The 22,127-nt window shown below is 50.7% G+C and overlaps 1 protein-coding gene across 1 annotated transcript in view; it reads right to left on the bottom strand.

The window, feature by feature from the left end:
• Positions 1-3,254, bottom strand: part of C2CD4C (C2 calcium dependent domain containing 4C) — a 63,624-nt gene extending 60,370 nt beyond the window's left edge. The window contains exon 1 of the mRNA XM_069217581.1: positions 2,678-3,254. The gene's annotated coding sequence lies outside the window, so the exon portion shown is untranslated. The remainder of the gene's footprint in view (positions 1-2,677) is intronic.
• Positions 3,255-22,127: the final 18,873 nt, after the last annotated feature.

Raw genomic sequence — 22,127 nt, 5'->3', positions numbered from 1 at the left:
CTCCCAGGCACCGGCACCTCTCCCTGCTGATGTTCTCATTTCCTAGTGCTGTTCTGTGTACTTGGTGCTGTTCCCTCCCCCGGTGCTGTTCTCTGTTCCTGGTGCTCCCTCCCTGCTGATGGGCTTTGCAAGGAGGGCTCCTCTGCACGGGAGACGCGCTTCACTGGGGACAGGTTACAGGGTGCAGGGGGTATGCAGGGTCTGCTCCACAGGTGCACCTGAGCTCGTGGTGTGCAGGGGTGGTGCTGGTTGCAGGTGTGGTCGTGGGTGCCGGGAGTGTGTTGGTGCAGGGGTGCTCCTGGGTGCAGGGGGTATGCAGGGTCTGCTCCACAGGTGCACCTGAGCTCGTGGAGTGCAGGGGGGTGCTGGTTTCAGGTGTGGTCGTGGGTGCAGGGGGTGCCGGGAGTGTGTTGGTGCAGGGGTGGTGCTGGGTACCGGAGTGCTCCTGGGTGCAAGGGGTGTGCAGGTTCTACCCCAAAGGTACGCCGGAGATCGTGGGGGACAGGGGTGGTCCTGGGTGCGTGGAGTGTGTTGGTGCAGGGATGGTGCTGGGTACCAGGGTGGTCCTGGATGCAGGGGGGCAGGGGTGGTGCTGGGCACAGGTACGCCGGAGATCGTGGGGGACAGGGGTGGTCCTGGGTGCGTGGAGTGTGTTGGTGCAGGGATGGTGCTGGGTACCTGGGTGGTCCTGGATGCAGGGGGGTCAGGGGTGGTGCTGGGCACAGGTACGCCGGAGATCGTGGGGTGCAGGGTGGGCCTGGCATGGGACGCAGGGCTGATCCTGTCACACCTGCGGTCCAGGGGGTCCTGCGAGAACATGAGTGACCCCTCCCGGAAGTGAGGTGCTTCCTGTGCAGGTGAGCCCGGGGGTGGCCCTGTGTCGCAGGTGGGGTCTTGGGAGAGCATTGGGGGAGGGCGGGGGATCCTACAGGTTGCCACCTGAGCGCAGGGTGGCGGTGAGTGAGATCCTACCTGCGCAGGTGAGCCCGGTCTGGGGGGCGGCGGTGCCTGGTGTGGGGAGGCGGGTGGCGGCCGGCGGTGAGAGGGGTCTTTCTGCGCAGGTGAGCCCGGCCCAGGGGAGGGAGGGAACGGGGGCACATGTAGCTTCCTGGGGCGGCCTACATGTTGCGAGCTGTGCAGGTGCTGTGCAGGTGAGCTGTTGAGCCGGTTTGAAGGAGGGGTGGGGGGTCCTAAATGTTGCGAGCTGTGCAGGTGACCCTGGTTTGAAGGAGGGGTGGGGAGTCCTAGAAGTTCCGAGCTGTGCAGGTGAGCCCGGTTTGAAGGAGGGGTGGGGGGGTCCTACATGTTGCGAGCTGTGCAGGTGCTGTGCAGGTGAGCCCGGTTTGAAGGAGGGGTGGGGGTCCTACATGTTGCGAGCTGTGCAGGTGCTGTGCAGGTGAGCCCGGTTTGAAGGAGGGGTGGGGGGGTCCTACATGTTGCGAGCTGTGCAGGTGCTGTGCAGGTGAGCCCGGTTTGAAGGAGGGGTGGGGGGGTCCCACATGTTGCGAGCTGTGCAGGTGCTGTGCAGGTGAGCCCGGTTTGAAGGAGGGGTGGGGGGGTCCCACATGTTGCGAGCTGTGCAGGTGCTGTGCAGGTGAGCCCGGTTTGAAGGAGGGTTGGGGGTCCTACATGTTGCGAGCTGTGCAGGTGCTGTGCAGGTGAGCCCGGTTTGAAGGAGGGGTGGGGGGGTCCCACATGTTGCGAGCTGTGCAGGTGCTGTGCAGGTGAGCCCGGTTTGAAGGAGGGGTGGGGGGGTCCCACATGTTGCGAGCTGTGCAGGTGCTGTGCAGGTGAGCCCGGTTTGAAGGAGGGTTGGGGGTCCTACATGTTGCGAGCTGTGCAGGTGCTGTGCAGGTGAGCCCGGTTTGAAGGAGGGGTGGGGGGGTCCTACATGTTGCGAGCTGTGCAGGTGAGCCCGGTTTGAAGGAGTGGTGGGGGTCCTACATGTTGCGAGCTGTGCAGGTGAGCGGTTGAGCCGGTTTGAAGGAGGGGTGGGGGTCCTACATGTTGCGAGCTGTGCAGGAGCTGTGCAGGTGAGCCCGGTTTGAAGGAGGGGTGGGGGGGTCCTACATGTTGCGAGCTGTGCAGGTGCTGTGCAGGTGAGCCCGGTTTGAAGGAGTGGTGGGGGTCCTACATGTTGCGAGCTGTGCAGGTGAGCGGTTGAGCCGGTTTGAAGGAGGGGTGGGGGTCCTACATGTTGCGAGCTGTGCAGGTGCTGTGCAGGTGAGCCCGGTTTGAAGGAGGGGTGGGGGTCCTACATGTTGCGAGCTGTGCAGGTGAGCGGTTGAGCCGGTTTGAAGGAGGGGTGGGGGTCCTACATGTTGCGAGCTGTGCAGGTGCTGTGCAGGTGAGCCCGGTTTGAAGGAGGGGTGGGGGGGTCCTACATGTTGCGAGCTGTGCAGGTGCTGTGCAGGTGAGCCCGGTTTGAAGGAGGGGTGGGGGTCCTACATGTTGCGAGCTGTGCAGGAGCTGTGCAGGTGCTGTGCAGGTGAGCCCGGTTTGAAGGAGGGGTGGGGGGGTCCTACATGTTGCGAGCTGTGCAGGTGAGCGGTTGAGCCGGTTTGAAGGAGGGGTGGGGGTCCTACATGTTGCGAGCTGTGCAGGTGAGCGGTTGAGCCGGTTTGAAGAAGTGCTGGGTCCTAGCCCGCGGGGCTCTGGTCGGTAACTAAGCTCCTACCTGTGCAGGTGGGTCCGGTCCCCGGCAGCAGGTGAGCCCGGTCCCCGGGTGCAGGTGGGTCCGGTCACCGGGTGCAGGTGGGTCCGGTCCCCGGGTGCAGGTGGGTCCGGTCCCTGGGTGCAGGTGGGTCCGGTCCCCGGTAGCAGGTGAGCCCGGTCCCCGGTAGCAGGTGAGCCCGGTCCCCGGGTGCAGGTGGGTCCGATCCCCGGGTGCAGGTGAGCCCGGTCCTCTGGAGCAGGTGAGCCCGGTCCCCTGGTGCAGGTAAGTCCGGTCCTCTGGTGCAGGTGAGCCCGGTCCTCTGGTGCAGGTGAGCCCGGTCCTCTGGTGCAGGTGAGCCCGGTCCTCTGGTGCAGGTGAGCCCGGTCCTCTGGTGCAGGTGAGCCCGGTCCTCTGGTGCAGGTGAGCCCGGTCCTCTGGTGCAGGTAAGTCCGGTCCTCTGGTGCAGGTAAGCCCGGTCCCCGGGTGCAGATGAGACCGGTCCCCGGCAGCAGGTGAGCCCGGTCCTCTGGTTCAGGGGTGCAGGTCCGGGTGCAGGGCTGGTCCGGGTGCAGGGCCGCCTGCGCCTCTCCCCTCCCGGGCTCCTCTCTGAGAATGAGCCTCACGAAGCAGCTGGCGCTTTTATAGCAGCTGCGGGTGTCGGGGCTGCTGCATGCGGGCGTCAGAGAGCTCCCGCCGCAGAGCGGCACAGTGGCAGCGAGCACGGCGCACCCCTCCGCTCCACTGCTCTCCTCTGCACACCACTCCCCGCCCTGCCCTCCGCGCTGCAGCCACGGGGGGAGGCTTCAGGGAGGGGTCTGGGGGCTGCCTGCGCATCGGATCCATTCACCAGCCAGAAGTGACCCCACCCCCTGCCTTAGACAACTCAGAGGCAAACTTCTGCAGCCTCTCACAGGCTGGGGTCCGACCTGGCACCTGTCAAGACCCCTGCGCCCCCAGGAAAGACGGAGGTGTACTTCCAACCACCGCCCGTGAAGCCGGGGAGACACCTCCAACCACCCCCGTGAAGCCGGGGAGGTACCTCCAACCACCGCCCGTGAAGCCGGGGAGATACCTCGCTCCACTGCCAGTGGACTCTGGGAGATACCTCTCTCCACTGCCAGTGGACTCTGGGAGATACCACTCCACTGCCAGTGAAGTCGGAGGCAGACCCCTGCCTCACCGAGGAAAAGCCAAGGTGTACCTCTCGCCACTGCCAGTGAACTCTGGGAGATACCGCTCACCACTGCCAGTGAACTCTGGGAGATACCTATCACCTCTTCAATTAGGCCAGGGGCAAACCTGGTGCTCTCTCCAGGGAAGTCAGAGGCAAACATTTCGCCATCCTCAGATAAGTCAGAGAGAACACGACCTTTGACTGGGAGGGAAGCTTTTCACCGTCTTCAGACAAGTCGGGGGCAAGCCTCTCGCCTCCCTCAGAGGCCTCCGGGGCAAACCTCCCACCTTCCTCAGAGAGGTCAGTGGGGAATATACCCTTTTCTCAGAGACAAACCGCTCACCTTCCTCAGAGAAGTCTGGCAGAAACAGACCTTTCACTCAGAGGCAAACTTTTCATCTTCCTCAAAGATGTCAGGGAGAAGCATAGCTTTTACTCAGAAAAGTTTCCTCCCACTCCCGCACACCTTTCTGAAAAGTCACGGGCAGCCCTCGCTCCTTCTCTGCAAGAAATAGATCAGTCGCTCTTCTAGAAGGTTCTAGGGACAAACCTCTCAAGGCCATTATGGAAAACATTTCACGTCTCTCAGTGATGTCATCTTTTTTCTAGCTGTCTGCAGGTGTGCCTGGGGTCCTGGTGTATTGGGGAGAACCAGCTGGCTTTCTTGAGGTTGTGTTTGGCTGAGGTCATTCGGAGAGGCGCTAGGGAGTTGGTGCATTCGGAGATCATAGGTGGAAGTTCCGTGCTGAGATGTTTGCATCTGTGGCAAGGGGAGGAGGTGACTTGCTGAGGGTTTTGGTGAGCTGTTCCTCGGTGATCTGGTTCAATTTCCTACGTGGGGAGCGGAGGATGCAGAGGTGGACGGTAGGTGAGGTGATGGAAAAATGAATGCAGTGGTGGTCAGTCCAGTGTAGCCAGAGGTGTTGTAGACGGTGATGTTGTTGGTGGAGAAAATGCGGTCGAGTTTGTTTCCAGTGATGTGTTGACGAGGTGATCAGTTGCTTCAGGCCTATTGTGATGAGGTTCTCAAGCAGGGAAGTAGTGTTGTGGTCATTGCAGTTGTCAATGTGGTAGTTGAGGTTGCCGAGAAGAAAGTAGTTTGTGGAGGTGAGTGCGTGGGGAGATATGATGTCGACGATGGAGTCGCTGAAGGTTGGGTGGGGGCCAGGTGGCCTGTAAATGAGGGTGCAGCGGAAGGTGGACTTAGGCGTGACGTGGGTCTGGAAATTGAGGTGCTCTATGAGGGGGAAATGTTCTTCTGCTCTGGTTGTCAGGCGGAGGGTGGATTTGTGTAGGATGGCCAGGCCGCCGCCTAGCCTTGAGGGACGGTTTTTGTGGAGCAGTTTGAAGGTGATGGCGAGGATTGTCAATGTTTCGGTGAGAAAGGAGATGTCCGGGCGAGTGGAGCCTAGCAGGTCCCAGGGTTCAACTGCATGTTTGTGGAGGGAGCGTACATTGAGGAGGATACAGTTGAGGCGCTCAGGGTGAGTGTTTGATGGTCCAGGGGTGGGAGGGTCTGGTGTTTGGTCTAGGGTGAGGATGTGGTGGCAGTAGAAACAGGAGAAAGGTCCATGGGTGTCTCTGGGTGATGCAAGATGGCAGGCAGTAGAGCGTCTGCTGATCAGCGCATGGAGGGTCTCCACATTGTAGCTATGGATGCTCGGAGGACCAGAGTTCGTGGCGCTGGGCACGGTCCAGACACGGACGGGCGCAGACGGGCTTGCCTTTGGTGCGACGGCACTGCGGCTGCCATTAAGAAGGGGAGGGAGCCGGGAGGGTCAGGTCAGCTGGGAGCAGAAGGGTGGGAAGGTGCTTCGCAAGGAGGGGGACGGGGCCACATGGGCAGCAGCGGCAGGGACAGGGCGCAGGAAGAGAAAAAAGGCACAAAACTAAGAAAGGTGAAAAGGGAGAAGAATGAGGCAGTATAAGAAAAGTAAAAGAGAGAGGAAGAAATATAGATGACAAAAATCAAAAGACACACACAGACAGATGGTCACGAGGAATGCGGCGCATCGGGTGCCTGTGGGTGGAGTTGGGCCTCGAACTGAGTCAGACAGGCTCTATGTTCGATCGCAGCAGAGGCAGCAGCAGCAACAGGTGGAGCTGCGCAGAGGGGAACAAGCAGAGGCTCTCCCGTTTCCCCATCAGAGAAGTAAGGTGTTAGACTCTCCCCATCAGAGACTAGGTAAGATAGGGTCATACCTCTTGCCTCCGTCAGAGGAGTAAGATGCAAGCCTCTCCCCATCAGAGACTTGGTAAGGGCATGTCTCTCACCTCCATCAGAGAAGTAAGGTGTAAACCTCTCCACATTAGAGACTAGGTAAGGGGCATACCTCTCCCCATCAAAGACTAAGGGCTTAATTACGAGTGTGGCGATCCTTGGACCCCCACACTCACGGAGGCTGTCGGATCGCCACCGATGTTGCAGTCCTATCCGTCACATCATGAGGTTGGCGGACATCCCCGCCAACCTACCGCTGTCTCCGCTGATCTCTCGATGGTCTGACGGCGGTGCAGGTTGGAATCAGCCAGGGGGGCACTGAACTCAGCACCGCCCAGCCTTTTGATGGCGGTTTCACCACCATGAAAAGGCTGGTGGAGAACAGATTCAGGGGGCCACAGGGGGGCCCCTGCGTTGCGCATGCCCATGGCATGGGCAGTGCAGTGGTCCCCTGCCCAGCACCCTCGTGATACAAGGATGCTGGTGCCACCTGCGTTCGGCAGCATTACCGCCGGCTCAATTTCGAGCCTGCAGCAATGCTGCTGCCACTTTCACGCTGGGCCGGTCAGCCCAGCAGGAATGTCTTATTGGAGCCAGCGGGGAGGTAGCCAGCATGGTGGCAACCATCCCATCGGGAGTTTGGCAGACGGGTGTTCCGGTCTGCCAAACTCAGAATCGGGCCCTAAGTAAGGGGGATGCCTCTCCCCTTCAGAAAAGTAAGGTGGAAGCCTTTTCCCATCAGGTACTAGGTAAGGGGCATGCCTCTGCCCTTTAAAGCCTGGGTAAGGGGCATGCCTCTGCCCTTTAAAGCCTGGGTAAGGGGCTTGCCTCTGCCCATCAGAGACTAGGTAAGGCGTAAGCCTTAGCCCATCAGAGACTAGGTAAGCGGCATGCCTCTGCCCATCAGAGGCCTGGTAAGGGGCATGCTCCTCACCTCCTCACCTCTCTCAGAGAAGTAAGGTGCAGGCCTCTCTCCATCAGAGACTAGATTGCGGCATGCCTTTCACCTCCATCAGAGAAATAAGGGGACAATTCCCCATCTCCTTCTGAGAAGCAAGAGATAAACCACTCAAATCGATCAGAGACTAGGTATGCTGCTCCCCATTGGGACTAGGTAGGGGGCATTCTCCTCTCCTCCCTCAGAGAAGTAATAGGGCAACATTCTCATTTCATGACACTAAAGCCTTAGCCAGGAGCACAGGTTTGGGGGGGTGGTACCTAGTAACCACAGCATAGAAGCAGCCAGAGGTGGAAGTGTCGAGTGGGAGAGGCTGTTCAGTGAAACAGGTGTCACAAGCCTAAAATGAGGTGAGATTTTAAAGCATTTTGTGGTCATTGGTGTTAAATCACCACCAGGGACATTTAGGAACAATAATAGTCAATGGTGCAATTTAACTCAGTGGGTCGGGAACACTGAGAGGACAGAGGTTTACAGGGTGCAGGGGAGACTCCCCATCCTAGTCATTTCTGGAACATTTGTGGACCACTGTTAACCAAGAGGGCTGAGATTTAAAATCATTTTATCTGATAGAGACTTCTAGTTGCAGATTTCTTACCTTAGAATTTCTCCCAGGCTTCAGACTGGATCCGGACACTTTTCTTCGAGCAGTACCCTTGCTTGCTGCTAGGTGGCATTGGTCGAATCCGCATCCATCTTTGGTGTCGTGGTCACCATGATGATGTTGGGGTCGAATATAGGTGCCACCTTGGCATGGTGACGTCATTTCTTTTCTTTTCGTGCCACGCGCTGATCCGGAGAAGAGCTACCCTGGTCACTTTTTGACCGGCCTCAACACTTTTGTTGAATTTTGTGGTGACTGTTGGTGCATCTAAGGATGTTGCTGAAGACCGGGTTTAAGCCTGGCGAGGATTGTCACCGAATTATGTCACCGAAATTATGCTCTTTTTAAAGCACATGGTCCAAACCGGATGGAATTTAAATGCAACCCATGCATAGGTAGCACAAGGATTTCTGGGTAAAATGAGAGGTAAATATTTTAACTTAGGGTGACTTAGCCAAAAATATAATTGGAACCAGTTTTAAAACAAAGGCCCACAGACATGACAGTGCACCCACATGACATACATGGACCAGGGCGCATAAGCAAACACCACAAGGGGACCTGGGCAAAATCACTGGGCATAATGAGCATCCATGCACAGGGCACACATGGACCTGAACACACAACCATATGGCATTCATGCACCGAGGCACATACGCACAGAGCACACATAAACAGGGGCACACACCAACATGGCACTCGTGGACCGGAGCATACAAGTGTAGGGCATACAGGGATGTGGGTACAAGCACAAAGTACACAGGGACATTGCCACACACCCATGTGGCACACGTTGACATGGCACACAAACACAGGCAAAGGGATGTGTCCCTCGTCATCACAGGGGGCAGCACCACTGTTGTCGCTTCCCTCACTGGGTGAGGTGCCAGGAGATGCCCTGCCTGGGAAGCAGCCTTGATCACGAAAGCTAAACAACGAGTAGCTTTTAGAACCAAGGCTTTACAATAAAAATGCCTTTACAACGAAAGGCTTTTAGAACATCATTTTCTACAACGATTATGCCTTTACAAGGGATGCCTTCTACAATGAAAATGGTGGGAAATATAAGTAAATTGCAGGTGTGTAATCACATTTTAAATATATATATATATATATATATATATATATATATATATATATATATATGTATATCCAGTAGGTAGTTATAGTTAGGACCATATTTCCATGAAAACGCGTTTTTTTGACTTGCCTATATCTTTGACACCGTTTGAGGAATCTTCACAAAATTTCCCCAAAAAGGAGGCTCAAAAACTTTGTGTTTCCCATTTTAATTCCCATAGGATCTGTCAACACGTCTACAGCCCGAACCGCTGGACGCATTACACCAAATTTGGCAGAAAGCTAGCTGTCGGAACACAGATTGTGCTTTTTGTTAATTGGTGAAAATCCATTCAGAAGTTTTTGAGAAATTCAGAGAAATTCTAATTTGTATATCTCTGGCCACGAAGTATTCGCAAACAAAGATGAGCTCGTACAGGAAAATGCACAGCCCTGATTGGCTGCCAACACTTCAAACTAGGAAGTGTTGGCAGCCATCTTGGGACGCGGCTTGAGCCGACTCCCAGAAAAAAAGTAAACAAAAAAAATAAAAGAGGTCACGGTAGAGAGGCCTTGACTCCTTGACACCGGTGGGGGGTGGGGGATTCCCAGAGGGACCCACACAGAGCAAAAAAAAATTTTTTAGAACTATGTTTTTGCTGCGAAATCGCAATATTCTCAATTTCGCGGAAGAAAAATTAAAAAAATAAGCGCAGCTGCTGCTCTTGTTTTTTTTATAGGCCTCTGGATGGGCCTGGTCCCAGGGGCATTAAAATTTGTTATCTTATCTCACCTTTTGTTTTCCAGGTGGAACACTATATTGATACTTGAATCTTGATAGGTTGATGGGATGTTGCATGTACTGTTAGGTCAATTTTTACTTGGCTTGGTAGGAGAGTGAAAGAGGGGCTTTGGTGGGTAGATGGTAATCTGGACAGCTCTGCACTTGCTGATGTGTTCACCACGTGACTCCGCATGGTGTCTCCCGTGTTCTCTAGATGCTACACGAGGAGGGGCAATGGGAAATGAGCGGGTTCTGGTTCACCAAGGAACAGGGGGCCATTTGTCTCTCCTTTGTCAGGGGCCTGACAATGCTAAGTAAGGTGGCCTGCTGGGGAAAAACTTAGGGATTAGCCAGGCAACATCTGTCCTGGCGTGTGCTCCACCCAAGACGCAGGTTGTTTTTGTTGATGGGTTCATGGGGGAGGTAGGGTGGAAGTCTTTTTCATTGACGGTTGGGTTTGGGGTCAACCGATCGTGGGTGGGGATTACTGCTGAAGTTTTGTATTGCTCTTCTTTGCTATAAAGCGGCAGTGGATAACAAAGTCTCGATCCTCAGTAAGTATGGTCATTTACACTTCTACTGACACAAGACAGTGCACACCACAGTATACAGTAATCGAAATGGCACAGCTACAATGCGTTCATTGATGTGGACTCTAAGGGGCCTTAACGGATGTAGGAAGGCACAGAAGGAGGTGGCCTATGTGAGAGACTGGCTCCTTGTTGCAGTGCCCCTCCCCTTTGTGTCGGAATGCAACTTGGACTGGAGTGCACTGGGATCCTGCTAACCAGGTTCCCAGTGCTAGTGTTCTTTCCCTAAAACATGGTAAAAGTGATCGGATACACCTTTAGCTACCACTATAAGGGCGAGATGTAGGTAGCGTTTTGCATGGCACAATCTGCGAAAATCGCAGTTTGCACCATGCAAAACGTGCATCGCGATGCTCATTCACATTTTGCAAGTCGGTGCCGACTCGCAAAATGTGAATGTGACTCGCAAATAGGAAGGGGTGTCCCCTTCCTATTTGCGACTCGCACCGCGATGCTAAATTGCTTTGTGACAGCGAACGCGGTCGCAAAGCAATTCACAGTTACCACGAGAGTCACACTGGTGGTAACCCATTCGCAAAAGGGAAGGGGTCCCCATGGGACCCCTTCCCCTTTGTGAATGTTGCCATAAATGTTTTTTCAGAGCAGGCTACTCTGAAAAAACGAAACCAAATGGTTTCGTTATTTTTTTGTATTGCAACTCGTTTTCCTTTAAGTAAAATGGGCTGCAATACAAAAAAAAAACTGCTTTTTTTAAAAAGCAGTCACAGACATGGAGGTCTGCTGTCTCCAGCAGGCCACCATCCCTGTGAGTGCAGGGAATCGCAATGGGGTCGCAAAATGCGACCTACCTCATTAATATTAATGAGGTGGGTCTTTGTGTCCCCATTGCGATTCGCAGACGGTGTTTGAGACACCGTTCTGCATCCGATTTTGCGATTCGGAAATTGCGAGTCACACCGACTCGCAATTTCCGCATCGCAAAATCGGAAATTGCTACATCTGGCCCTAAGTCCCTAGTAAAAGGAACTCAGGTACCCAGGGCATGGGGTACTATGGGTAAGCCCCTGAGGGCAGCAGCACTGATTGTGTCACCCTCTAGGGCCATACATCCAGATGCACCCAGCACTGCCATAGCAGGCTGAGTGTCCTGGTGCAAACCTAAAATACAAACTTGACATGGCACACTCTCTGTGTGCCCTGTCCACACTACACTGCATATTTTATGGGTAAGTCACCCCCTCTAGCAGGCCTTCCAGTCCTAAGGCAGACTGCACCATACTATATGTGAGGGCATAATTGCATGAGCAATATGCCCCCTCTGTGTCCTTGCCAAACCTGGGACATAGTGAGTGAACAGAGCAGCAATTTTAATAAATTTGCTGGACACTGGTGAAACAACTCAGAATAATAAATCCAAACTGGTACCGGTACTGGATTTATTATAAAATGTACTTAGGTGTCACCTCAGAGGTGCCCCTTACAAAAGCTAACTATTCTGACATGGTTGCTGACTGGTTCCAGCAAGCCTGCCACATCCAGACGGCCAATACACAAACCCTGGGGGAGAGCCCTGTCTCTCTGGTTTGTGAAACAAACCCCTTCCTGGGTTGAGGAGCTAACTCCCCCCTCCCTCAGGAATGTGCACTGCCCTGGCAGTGAGCTTCAAAGGGCTACCGCCCTTGAAACTCGATCCCCAGGCCTGCTGCTAGCAGCAGATGGCCTCCCCTTTTGCAAACCTCCACTTCTGAAGGGAGCAAAGGTGGGAAATCACACAAAGGGTAGGAGGAGTGGCCTCACCTAGCCTGCACCACCTCCAAGGGGCTTGCAGGTGAAGTGGACCCTTCATTTAATTTTTCTCCATCTTGGAATGGAGGAAAATAGCCAATGAGGTTTAGGGAAGTGACCCTTCCCACAGGAAGTGTTCACTGTAGTGGGTGTAGCCACCCAAGGGTAAATGTCTCATTGGACGCCACCAGGTTCCCCCTAAAGCACCCACTAAATTCAGTATTTAGTGGTCTCCCCTAGACCAATAAATTAGATTTGAAAAGGATTTGAAGAAGAAAAGAAGACCAGCACCAAAAGAAGACCACAGCAAGAGAACTGAGGACCTGCACCAAACCCTGCTTGCTGCACCCAGGACCTGAATATCGCCGCTGTGGAGGAGCTGGACACTGGACCAACCCCAGTAAACCCAGGGGACCTCGAGGCTTCAAGAATTATCCCAGATAATCCTCCTGAGAGGAGGCACCACTCAAGAAAATGAAGAAACCTGCAAAGGACCAACAAACCAGTGAGGGTCACTTCACTGACCGCCTGATATCTCTGCGACCAGAAGTCACAGCCAGACCCAGTGACACACCAATGACCACCCGGACGTGACCTACAACTGTACCAAGTTTGGTGGCACTGCGGCCTCTAGTGGCTGATTTACGCCAATACCCTGAGTACTAGTCAGCTGATGTCGGACAAGCAGAAAATGAGTTCCCCCAGAGCTGAAAAAGGGTCAGGAGGAAGCCCCAGTTGAGAGACTTTAGGAACACCCCGGACCTCCGACCAGAGTGCCCCTGTTGTCCTGTAAGCAGCCCTCAAAGTGACTCACCTCCTGTTCCAAAAGGACTCCATTGTGCACAGCTCCTGGACCTCCAACTCGACCTCTGACCAGAGTGCCCCTGTTGTCCTGTAAGCAGCCCTCAAAGTGACTCACCTCCTGTTCCAAAAGGACTCCATTGTGCACAGCTCCTGGACTTCCAACTCGCCCTGCACCTGGCTGCTCTAGGCCTTGCATCGCGGGATCTGCTGTGTGCCCCGGGTCCCCAAACCCTAGCGACATCAACAGCCCAAGGAGACCCCAAGGCACCATCTTTAAACCTGCAAACCAGCTTCTTTCCCAAGGGGCCCCTCCAGGTGGCCCTGTGCCAAGAACCTCTCCAACGCTGCTCCTGCCGGAACCGGGAGCCGCCAGAGACTTTCCAGCTGGCATAGTGTGCCCACTGACCACTCCGGCCACCCTGCAAGAGAAGAGACTGGTAACTCAACTGTGTGATTTGTAATGCATTTTTAAAGGTGACTGCATTGATTCCAATGGTGCGTAATTACGCACAGAAAGACTAACTTAGCTAAAACTTCAAAAAGTCATAACTTGGAAGGTGCTTAACGTATTCTAAAGATCTTGGTCTTAAAATGTATATAAAAGTCTGAGTACAGCAAATGCTTAGCACATCTCCTGGATCAGCCTACCTTAAAAATTGGAGCATTAGGTGGTCTAATTTTTAACTCTGGAAACCAACGTGTGGTTGCCTGAACCCTCTGCATAGTGAGCTTGGTTTTGCACACTGCATATAGGGCCAGCCTCCAACAGCCTATTTAAAACGTCACTGTCTATACTTGGCAGTGCTTCAGGAGACACATCTTGCCTTAGATAATACTATGCCCACCCCACATAGAATGCAGGATCAGTTTTTGGTGGCAGGGTTTACGTCACATGCACGGGGAGACTTGATTTGGACGGCAAAGAACTCTGGCATCTACCTACAGGAAGTAATGAAAGACCCTAGAGGCAGATACCTAGTGGCTCGTTGCACTAGAGGGGACCTTATGTTCCTTCTGGTGGGTGTCTATGGCCCTAATTATGACAATCCTCAGTTCTATCATGGATTGTCAGTTGAATTGGCTAATTGGGGTGGCCTCCCGCTAATTTTGGGTGGGGATTTTAATTTTGTGTAAGACCCGACGATTACAGGTCGGCAGGTCCCCCTAGGAGGCCGTCTGCTGCGGCATGGGCTGCGATGGCCGTGGCAGCCAACACAGGGTTAGTTGATGTTTGGAGGTATAGATCACCAACAAGCGGGGGTATACACACCACTATGCAGCCCAAGATTTATACATGTCCATTGATCTCTGGCTAGTGGCCAGGAGCCTTGTACCCCGAATCTGTGCATGTGAGCTCTTGCCCAGAATGTATTCAGGCCATTCACCAGTGCATTTGTTCCTAGAGGTCTGTAGCTGCCGTGTGAATCCATTCATGTGGCAATTCCCACCATACTCATTACTAGACATGGCTTTCCGTAGCGACCTGGCCAGAGTCATAGAAGATTGTTTTCCACTCAACGTAGGTTCGGTCCTCAAATTTATAGTGGTGTGGGAAACATTTAAGCTTTAAATCAGGGGAATAAAAATCGTGAAGCATGCTGGAGTTTTGAAATCCCTGCGTGGCCTGTGTGCCCGCTTGGAAGCTGAAATAGTGCAACTGGAACATGAACATCAAGTCACTACAGATGTAACCTTATTCATGAAAAACTCAGGGACTTCCAAGACACTGCACATAATGAAGTCCAAAACATGAGGAAGTATGCCACGGCTCGCGCATATGATGAGGGTGACTGCCCCAGTGCTGTGTTTCCAGCTCTGATGCGCCCCCAGTAGGGAACTATATACAATTTTAGAGCTAGAGGGCACCGATGGCCACATGATTACAGATCCGGCAGGTATTTACTACCTGGTTCTGAGAGCATTACAAGGAACTTTACACGCCAAAGATTACTCCGGATGTAATCTCAGTAGCAGATTACCTTGAACATATTGCCATGCCCTGGCTGAAAGCAGCGCAGAGGGAGCGCCTAATGGCACCACTGCAACTGGCAGAAGTACGTTGTGTCCTCAAGGGGATGGCGACGGGAAAGGCCCTAGGCCCACATGGGCTTACGGTAGCTTTTTATAAGGCATACCAAGACCACTTAATCCCACACATGCAAGTGCTCTTTGAGACGATGGCCAGGGACAAGGAAATGCCACCCTCCATGCACAAAGCATTGATCATTTCACTACTGAAACCAGTTAAATCCCCTCTACAATGCTCTTCTTATTGGCCATTGTCCTTGATTAATGTGATTACCAAAATTTATGCTAAGATTCTGGCCGAGTGGCTAGCGCCCCTTCTGCCATTGCTGGTGAGGGCGGAACAGGGGGGATTGGTCCTGAGTCGTACTTTGACCCTGAATCTCAGAACACTTTTTGGCACTAAACAACATATAGATCCTGCAGTGTGAGGAGTGGCGGTTTTCTTGGATGCCGAAAAGGCATTCGACCCGGTTGAGTGGCCCTTTATGTTGGTGGTGCTACATTACGTGGGTGTGGGTGAGGTGTTTCTCCAGATGGTGTAGACTCTGTACTCTGCCCCAACGGCTAGGATCGGGGTCAATGAGGAGGTGTCGGAATCAATAACTATCACTAGGGGCTCAAGACAGGGGTGCCCAATGTTGCCGTTACTATATGCACTGGTTGTAGAACCGCTTGCCCGCCCTCTCTGTGAATACCATGGGCACAGAGGGATCCATTTCCCTGGCTACAACCTAATCTTGTCCGCGTATGCGGTTGACATATTACTGTATATCTGTAACCCAAGTCACAATCTGATGCCTGTATTAAGAGAGGTTACAAGGTTTGGAGGTCTCTCAGGGTAAAAGATCGATTGGGATAAATCCGTAGCCTTCCCTCTGACCCCGTCTACATCAGCTGTGGCTTTGGACTTTCCCCTAAGTTGGGAAACTGACTCAGTAAGGTACTTGGGCATACCGGGGTACACTGATCCAGCAATTGTTCTGTCTGATAATTATGGACGAGCGATACAAAGTTGACGGAAGATTTGAGCCAATGGATCTCTCTTCCCCTTTCTCTGATGGGGTGCATTGCTATTATTAAAATGGTGGTGCTGCCACAGTTCCTTTTTATTTCAGAATATTCCCATGTTATCACCCACTTCGGTGTTCTCGGTACTGAGGTCACTTTTAATCCAATTGACATGGGCGGGGAAACAGCCAAGAATATGGTGGCAGGTTCTCACTTTGCCCTATGACATGGATGGCTTAATGCCCCGGACGATGAAGGCTATTATAAAGTGGCACATGCCATGTTTGCACACTCGTGGCTCCGTAGCCCACCTGATGTACCATATTTACGAATAGAGCAAGATATGTCTGAACCTTGTCCATTACCTTACCATATATTCAGGTCCCAGGATAGAGGTTGACGTGTCTTTGCTTCTCTAAATTCCTCTACACATGCGTGGCACGGTTTCCTGACTAAACAGGCACACCCATTAATGTATTCACCTCATGCACGAATAGAATGACTCGCATGGTTCCCACTAATCAAAGACAAGCGAACGCTCAAGGTTTTGTGGAGTTTGGGGTTGAGACCATGGGGGATTTGTTTCAAGATGGAGCGATGAAATCCTGGGCATCAGTTACAGAACACATGGTGGTGCCAACGCGTCCTGTGTGTTATCAGTACTACAGGGCCCAACATGCTATGTGCGACCTCTTGGGAGATGGGTTGTTGGAACCGCCTGCGATAGCAGCTCTTTCAGCACTGACAGAGGATCGCCCCTTACTAAATTGGTGAGAAAACTTTATGCCTATGCACAGGAAGCGCGCAGGCCAGGATTGACAAAGGCTAGATTGGCATGGCAAAGAGACATGGGTGTGATCCTGACGGACGCGCAGTGGCGATATTACTGTTCCAGGACTCAGGCTATACCCCTTAACGGGAAGCATAGATTAATTAATTTTAAAAATATTAATGAAATGAATTATACGTCAGTCAGGTGGTTCAGGTATGGACCACGCCCTGAGGTGAAATGCAGAAGATGTGGCGCGCAGGAGACAGGTTTCCTTCACATGGCATGGCTCTGTCCTGGTATTCAAACATAGTGGGTGTGTGTATAGCGGAGTTGGGAGAAATAGTGGAAATACAACTAGAGGTTACGCCGCTGCTGGCCGTTCTAGGCTATGACAGAAATGTAGACAAAGACGTTCATAGCTTGGTATCCATGGCCCTTTTACTGGCAAAGCGCAGGGGGGCAATGCAGTGGGATCGAGGTCCGTTACCCACCCTAAAAGAATGGCATGCAGATATGCTTTACTGTAGCACCCGTACAGACACCTATAATTAATTATGCCCCCCTCAGTCTCGTCCCAAAAATTATTGGGGCCCATACCAGACTTAATCGGTAAAGAAACGGGTGGACCTGAAGGGGTTGTTGGTGCTTCCCACCTCACATTTTAACACCGAAGCGCATCTATATATATATATATATATATATATATATATATATATATATATATATTTAATTCTTTTTTTTCAACAAAGAATTCACACCACACTCTGTGAATGTTTTAAGTTCCTTTATTCCACAAAATATGCAAGTAACCAACGCGTTTCAACCAGAACGATCTTTGTCATAGTCAGTTAGTCACTTTTCTCTGTTGCCTTTTATATTCAAAAGTCCCAAAACCCATTAAGCGGCATTATGGGACATGTAGTATCTACAAAAAGTACCATAAAATAAAACAATAAATAAATATAAATATAATTCAGACATCTTTTTTAGAATGGTCAAATTCATCATTATGTCAACTGTTTACTACAATTCAGGATCGTGTTCCTCTGAGATCATGTTATGCCACTTACCCTCTATGGCAATCTATGTCCCCTTATTGCCTGCTCTGAGTCAATTGTTTTTATCTAGGCATAATGCCCACTACAATCTCCCATAATGTATATTTCTACAATAAATATCCTAATATATATATACATTTTTTAAATCAAAAGCCCTTACGGGCTACCTGGCACTGCGGGGAACCCTTCAGGCTGGCTTCCCTTGCAGTGCCATTGCTTCATCAAGCGCTGAGCCGGTTTGACAGCACCTCCCTGCTTGCTCAAGCATTTCATTTCTGACCCAGGGGACAGAGCTTAAAACTTCAGATTTTGACAGCGGGACCTGCTTTGGGTCGTAAGGACATTTTTAGGGTTATGCGTGGGTATAGGTTTTTGGGTGGTAAGGGAAATATTTGGGTTTAGTGTGTCTATGGGTTTTTTAGGTGGTAAAGGAATGTTTAGGTTTTAATTTGGGTATGGATTTTTGGGTGGTAAGGGAATATTTAGGGTTTAGGGTGGCTATAGGTTTTTGGGTGGTAGGGGGATTTTTTGTGTTAGGGTAGGTATGAGTTTTCAGGTGATAGGGGAAATTCTGGGGTTTAGGGTGGCTATGTTTTTTTCTTTGGGTGGTAAGGAAATGTTTAGGTTTTAGGATGGGTATGTATTTTTGGGTGGTAAGTGGATTTTAGGTTTTAGGCTGGCTATACATTTGTGGGTAGTAAGATAACTTTCAGGTTCTAGGGTGGGTATGGCTTTTTGGGTGGTAAGGGCATTTTTAGGGTTGGGCTGGGTATGGAATGTGGGTGGTGGGATTTCTTAGAGTTTAGGGTGGCTATAGGTTTTTGGGTGGGAAGGGAATTTTTAAGGTTTAGGGTGGGTGTAGGTTTCTGGGTGGTAAGGGAATTTTGGGTTGTATATATATTCACTAAAAAAACAAAGGTTAGAGGGACGCTGCAGTCAAGCCACAGCAAACATTTATGACCCGGGGGTGAGCACCACCGGAACATAGCAGGAGCTGGGAGGTGGCGGTCCCCAGGGCCATCAGGGACTCCATGAGGGGGGCTTTGGGGTCCCCCCTCCAACGTGAAGATAGCCGGAGGGGGTGGTGGTCCTCTCCGGGGCTAATGCGGGTCTGAAATGGTTCCCCTTTCAATACTTTTCTGTTTGCCCTTGGGGGGTGGTGGTCCCTGGGGCACAGGGAGCTACTGGCCCCCCGCTTATAACTATATAGAAGTCCGAAGGGTGGTGGTCCCAGGGGCTTGGAGGTCCCATAGGGACCCCCTTTTTAAAAAAAATTGCCCCAGGGGGTGGTGGTCCTGAGGGCGCGGGGGCCGCATGGCCCCCTGCTCTAAATTCAGTGTAGCCCCGGGCGGGTGGTGGTCCCTGAGGCTAATAGGAATCCCAAAGGGACCCCCTGTTCTTTATTTTATTATTTGCCCTGGTGTTGAAGTAAGCCTCAGCAAGGCCTACTAGTGCAAGGGGTTCACTTTTCTCTGCACAAAGTCCTCAGACCATGTAGGAAGAAGTTGGCACAGAAACTGAAATAAAAGACAAAGTTTATTAAACCTCATGAGGTGGTACTACAGTTCAAACAGCACCCTTCGGTAATGTTTGAAGTAGCACACTGAACTGAGAGAGCATGGTCCTTTTATACCCAAGCAGGGGCTAAAAGGAGGTGGTACGATTATAGAAGCAAGACTTGCATACATGTAAGGTCATGTGGAAATGCACAGTCGACAGGTAGGAGGAGCTAACAGTTTTCAAGGACTAACAGCTGCAGACCTTACTGAGCATGTGCGAAAGTGGGAGATGCTAAATATAACTTGTCACTAGGCAGATTTTCAAGAGTAGTTAACAGAAAGGTAGGACAGAGCACATGGTGAGCACATGGCAGCATGTGGCAGAGAAAATGGCTGCCATGAATACAAAATTGATTCCGCGAAATGTTCACAATAGTTACTAAATACAAGATGTCTTCTGCTAATGCTTAATCTAATCGCTGCTAAACTACAACAGACGACCCTTTCAGCATTAGCTGAAGACATTCGTCTTTCTAGGATAATCTAAATATTCATCTTGTATATTAATGCTCATCATTTCAGCTATTTCCTTATCTAAAATATGTTGTGCTTTCATTTCTGTAATATTTCTTTTGGTAGGCATACAAGCAGTAATACACATGGAGCAGAACATTGGACCACACTGAATACAGATACAGCATGTGCAAAATATTGCAATCATTACACACAGGATAGTCAGTAGCTTCCAGCCCCAGGGGGAAACAAGAGCCCAAAACCATCCAGAAAAAGTCCAAGTACCAGTCTCTGTGTGGATTTCTGCAGCAATTTTATGCAATTTAGATATTGCATCATATACTGAAGGTGAGTGATCTGGAATAAAAACACAGCAAATACTACCGATGATGCGACATGCACCACCTCGGTCAGCTAATATCACATCTAGTACCATACGATTTTGGAGCACTACAATCCTCGCAATTTGGAGCTCCTCAGTAATATTCCCAAGTGCCAGAGCTGCCTGATTGGTAACAGCTTCCACTACCCTAGTCAATCGTCTTACTTTCCTACTGTTTAACGCAGCACCCACAAAGGGGAACAACCCTAAATTAAAATCAACATATTGTTGCAGGCTATTATCCGTTTGGTCTACCTCATTTGTACTTATTGCCCTTTTATATCTATTTTTAACGATGTCATTGAACAGTTTAAAATCTCGGTGATATGATGCAGGGGCCAAAAACATAGGGGGTAATAGAAAAGATACATAACACACACCTGACCACCCAACAGGTAGTTGGTAATATCCATAGTTACCACAAACAAAATATGTATTATGTGAAGCTGTAAAACTACTATTATTTACACCCTCAATAGTTAAAATCAAGGTACGATCGCTTATCCCTACTGGAATTCGTCCAATGCTTCGTATACATAAATCTGCTTTAGTTTTTGTAACAGAAATCACAAATTGTTCTTTCTTGTCAAAGTCTCTTATATTTGTGAAGACATATGGTATTGAAACATTGTCCGGTTGATACTCTTCCCATTCCCATTTAGTTCCTTTGGCTTGGGGATACCCATCTTTGTCTTGGTAGCATACTTTATTAAGGTGAAAAAGAAGTCCGCCCTCTGTACGTTTTCCAGATGCAAACAAAAGCATGTACCAAGCTTGACAAGAACCATTGTGTGAAAAAGGAAGAGGAATGAAAGGTGTTCCTCCTTTCTTTTGATGCGCAGGTATCATTCCACATACCCAACAGTTAGTAGTATTAGTAGCATTATGAGTATGATGCAACATCTGAATGAAAGTATTATTGAAGTATGATTGACTGGGCTTCTGCTCCTGATAGGGAAGCGTAAAGTAATAGTGATCCTCTGGTACTGGAGTAGTGGCAACAAAAAACTCACGAGCAGGAGCCTTCTTTTCAACAAAGCAAGTGATTGTTGCTGTAACCACCAAAACAACAACAAACCCCATAGTACTAAAGATCAGTTTGTTATTCATTTTAGCAACAGTGATATCGACCCTTTCAGAAATGAATTAAAAACAATTGTTGGAGCTCTTATCCCTGGGCAGCCGCTGATTTCTTCACCACGGGCCAAGACGGGTGTCACTACTCTAATGCATGGCTGACCCCCCCCCCCTTGCCACATTGGCTCTCCGTTTCACTAACCCAGGGCGGTAGCTCAACCAGTTTATTAAAAAAAATCTTCAGATTCTTTCCTCGGTCTCAAATTATATTGTGACACTCCAGAAGTCGTATGGTCCTGGAAGACCTCTGCAGATTCGTCAGGTGATATAGCACGGCCTTTCTCCGTAGTCAAAATCTCTCGATGATCGGTCAGCACAGCAGGTTCCACCAAGATAGGTAGCACTCTCTTGCAATGAGTACTATGGACCCAATTCTTTCGGTTCGTCACTCGAACTGCTGTCCTTGTCGCAAGGAGCACCTGTTCTGGGCCTCGCCACCTTGGTTCCAAGCTGCTTGATCATTCAAAGGACTTAATCATCACCTGGTCACCAGGTCGGAGTTCATGGCCTTCACCTGTAGATCTGTCAAGAAGTGCTTCTCGAACCTGTTGATGAATAGAAACCAAATTGTCGGTTAACTATGCCAAATAATCATTCATCAGGACACAAGGTACATCATATACAGATTTTGGCTTAGGAACTCCCCAAATATTCATTGGCCTCCCGAAAACCACTTCATATGGGCTAAGGCCGAGTCGAGAGTGTGGCACTGACCTAATAGACAATAATGCCAATGGTAATGCATCCGGCCAAGTTAAGGATGTGGAAGCCTGTATCTTCGCTAACTTCAGCTTCAAAGTAGCATTATACCTTTCCACCAACCCTGCTGATTGTGGGTGGAAAACCGCATGGAACTTCTGTTTGATCCCTAATCCTTTCAGGACATACTTAATAACTTTCCTAACAAAATGAGGTCCGTTATCATTCCATAAAAGTCTGCAAACACCAAACCTAGGGAAAAATTATTTCAAAAGCACCTTCGCTGTGGTAATGGCAGTATTATCATTTGTGGGGTACGCCTCTATCCATTTACTGAAGTCACATACCACCACCAAGACATACTTTAAATTGTTGCAGCGTTCAAGCTGAATATAATCCATTTGTAGAACTTCAAAAGGTGCAGTTGGTGTAGCA

Source organism: Pleurodeles waltl, chromosome 12, assembly GCF_031143425.1.
Source record: "Pleurodeles waltl isolate 20211129_DDA chromosome 12, aPleWal1.hap1.20221129, whole genome shotgun sequence".
NCBI lineage: Eukaryota > Metazoa > Chordata > Amphibia > Caudata > Salamandridae > Pleurodeles > Pleurodeles waltl.
The sequence above is the reverse complement of the archived record's forward strand: the minus strand, read 5'-3'. Positions and strand labels throughout refer to the sequence as shown.